We start from the raw sequence: 4,029 nt of genomic DNA on the forward strand, positions 1-4,029 counted from the left end.
GGTTCATTATCCTATTATTTTTACTTCTGTGCATGTTTGAAATTTTCCTCAATAAGAAGTAAAACAAATAAATAAAAGAGCATCCTGGTTCCCCAGCACTCTGTATAAAGGCCACGCTTGTAATGTGGGTGTGTCACTTTCTCCCTGCAGCTGTGCCAGCTCCCTCCATGCACCTCTACTTCCTACTCTCTAGGATTGCTGAGAGCTTCTGGGCAGCTCCCCCCACTGCCTTGTGCTTTCTCCCTTTAACCTTTATTTATTGTTATCTTTCCAATAGGCGAGCATTCACATGGCTCAGAACACAGCACTGCACAGTAACGACTCTCCCTTCCTCCTCGTCCCCAACATGTAGAGTCTTTGTTTCTTGTTTCTCCTTCTAGAGATTTTATGCATATGCGAGCAAACAGAAATAGACCCTCATTCTCTGTCTCCCCCTCCCGTTTTACACAAAAAGTAGCTTGATGACATGCTACTCTGCACCTCACTTTCTCACTACATTCTGGAGAGCTTTCCGGATTTGTCCACTGTGAGCATCTTCTTATGCAGAGAAGATGAAACCTCTTATGTAGGGATCTCCTAAGAGAGGTCTCTGTGAGACCTTGATATGGTTTGGCTGTGTCCCCACCCAAAATCTCATCTTGAATTGTAATCCCTGTGTGTCAAGGGCAGGACCAGGTGGAGGTAATCAGATCATGGGTGCGGTCTCCCCCATGCTGTTCTTGTGATAGTGAGTGATTCTCACGAGGTCTGATGGTTTTTATAAGCATCTGGCATTTCCCCTGCTGGCACTCATTCTCTCTCCTGCTGCCCTGTGAAGAAGTGCCTTTCTTCATTATTTTAAGTTTCCTGAGGCCTCCCCAGCCATGCAGAACTGTGAGTCAATTAAACCTGCTTTCTTTGTAAATTACCCAGTGTCAGGTATTCGTCAGAGCAGTGTGAGAACAGACTGATACAGACCTCTTATGCAGTTGCACAACATTGTGTCGTGTGGCTGCACTGTGTTGCATTTACCCCCTCTCCCGTCGATGGGCAGTTAGGTCATGGCCAATCCTTTTTTCCAACAGTGCTGTAAGGAACAACCACGTGCTCACATCGTTTCTGGTGCTTTCTCTTTAACTCCCCCCACCTGCTGCCCCTCCCCCACCAACTTTTGCCCCTCCAATTCCTATTTACCCTTCAGGTCTTGAATTAGATACCACTTTATCTGGGACACATTCTCAGATTGGCGATAAAGAGGTGGATGTTAAGAACAAAGCTCCAGGCTGGGCGCAGAGGCTCACACCTATAATTTCAGCACTTTGGGAGGCCAAGGTGGGCAGATAGCTTGAGCCCAGGAGTTTGAGACCAACCTGGGCAACACAGTAGACCCCAGTCTCTACAAAAAATACAAAAATTAGCTGGGCATGGTACAAAAATTAGCCGGGCATGGTGGCACACACCTGTAGTCCCAGCTACTCAGAAGGCTGAGGTGGGAAGATCACCTGAGCCCAGGAGATCCAGGCTTTGTACCATTGCACTCCATTGTACCATTGCATTCCAGCCTGGGTGACAATCAAGACCCTGTCTTGAAATAAATAAATAAGGACTGCAGAGTCAGGATGGAGCTTGACCCTTGTCTCTTCAACTTAAAAGGAAAATTACTTCACTCCTCTGAAGCTATTTTCTCTCTGGAAAATGCACATGATAACATCTCTCTCATTGGGTTGCTTTGAGGATTATATGAGATAATACATGTGTATAGTCTTAGAACACCACTGGGACCATAGTAGATGCCAAATAAATGATGCTATCATCATCATCATCATCATCATCATCATCATCATCATCATCGTACTGATGACCTTTTCCTTTGAATGCCTTCTCCAGCCTTCAAAATACAAATCATTGTTAAGGCCTAAGTTACATGCTTCTCAACCCATTTCTCCCTAATCCATTCAACTGAAAATTAATTTCTCCTTTTTCCATACCCCTGCAGTATCCAAATGGAACAGCCAGGAATTTTTTGGCTGCAAGTAACAGAAAACCTGCCCAACAGTGGCTTCATAATGTCTGGAGTTATTTCCCTCATATATTAGGAAGTTGGGAGATGGGCAGCTACAGGCATTGATTCAACTGCCCATGGAGTCATTGAAGACCAATGCCTTCTCCTCCATCGTCCTCATAGTGTTGCTTATTGGTCTTTAAAACTGTTACCTTTTAATTACAATGTGGCTTCTGCGGCTCCAGCTATTATTACACAACTTTCAAAGCCAGGAGGCAGGGATGGCTGCAGTAATGTCTTTCCCAAAAACCCTCTGGGACATTTCCAGCATCTAGAACTGGATCTCAAGCTCCCCTCTCCAAGACTGGGACTTCCTTCTCTGAAATCTAGAGATCTCAACTTCCTCCCTGAGTAGGATCAGGATTCTGAGTTCTGTCAGCAGGAAGGGAAGAATGCCTGGGAAGGTCACCGTGGTGTCTGCCACATTCAGACATTCAAACTCAGGCTCCTGTACCTCTCTTTGGACAATGATAGTTTTCTACCTTTTATTATAGTTTTATTTCCTTTACTCAACTGTGGGCTTGAATCCATTTCCAAGTATGTCCATATGCCCCCAAGTGCCAAGCACAGCATCTGTACACAGTAAGAGCTCAGCCAGCATTTGTGACTCTAGGGATGAATGGACAATCTCAAAGACACCATCTGATTCTAGCAGACAAGGATTCTGATTCAAGAAGCTCCCTGGGAAATCTGAGTTCTCTGTGTGCCAGTGACACGGCTCTAAGATGCGCACCTTATACTCCCACCCCCAGGGGCTTTGAGTGTCTTATTGTGGCTGTGACAGTGAAAATCAAACCCCTCCCTCACTCTCTCTCCCATTCCTCTTTCTTGTACTTATCTCCTATACCCTCCTAGGGAACCCTAGGATTTTATCTCCATGCCTGTGTGTGTTTAGGTTAACTGGATCATGGAGGATGAGTCACCTGTCAGACATACTTGGAGAAAAGGAAATTTTGCCTGCAAAGCTCTGATTGTATCATGAGCACGCTGCCTGCAGATGAGAGAGACCAGGCTGTGTATTGCTTCTGGGAGGCACCAGAGTCCAATCGGCATGTGAGTGAGTCACTTTTCAGAGGCTGGATCAATGGACAGCTCCCCGGCTGCAGGAGCTGAGTCTGCCCCACCTCCCAAGAGTGCTGTTGGGATGTGAGCTGGCGGTGAAGTTACTACCTTGACCTCCAAACTCCCAGCTGCTTAAGAAGCCTTTATCACATCAAATAGTGCTGCATCCCCTCAACGTGGTAAATGAGGTGGCTGGTGGGGTGGCCAGGCTCAGTGTCTGTGTCTCAGTTGCAAATGACGCTGGCCAGGGGACAGTGAACGAAGTGAAGATACAGATGGAGGGATGAAAGGGTCCATTTGGCTGTGGTCCCCCTCCCCTTCATTCTTAAGAATCAGGAAGTGGGCAACAGTGGGTGATTCATTTTGGGGAGTGGAGTATAGCTGGTGGCCACATTACAAGTGGCCAACACTCAGGATATCAAAGCATAATAAAATACAATAAACACACTGGGTGTGGTGGCTCATGCCTGCAATCCCAGCACTTTGGAAGGCCGAGGCGGGTGAATCACTTGGTCCGAGTTCCAGACTAGCCTGGCCAACATGGTAAAACGCTGTCTCTACTAAAAATACAAAAATTAGCCTGGCACGGTGGCAGGCGCCTATAATCCCAGCTACTTGGGAGGCTGAGGCAGGAGAATCACTTGAACCCAGAGGGAGTGGAGATTGCAGCAAGCCAAGATTGCGCCATTGCACTCCAGCCTGGGCAACAGAGTAAGACTCCGCCTCAAAAATAAATAAATAAATAAATAAATAAATAAATAAACACTAAAATGAAATGCAACGCAGCCAGGGCTGCTTGTGGGGTGCCAGTAACTGGAGGGTTTTTTTTGTTTTTTGTTTTTTTTGAGACAGAGTCTTGCTTTGTTGCCCAGGCTGGAGTACAATGAGGCAGTCCTGGCTCACTGCAACTTCCGCCTCCTGGGTTC

This window comes from Macaca fascicularis, chromosome 16 (genome assembly GCF_037993035.2).
Source record: "Macaca fascicularis isolate 582-1 chromosome 16, T2T-MFA8v1.1".
Lineage (NCBI taxonomy): Eukaryota > Metazoa > Chordata > Mammalia > Primates > Cercopithecidae > Macaca > Macaca fascicularis.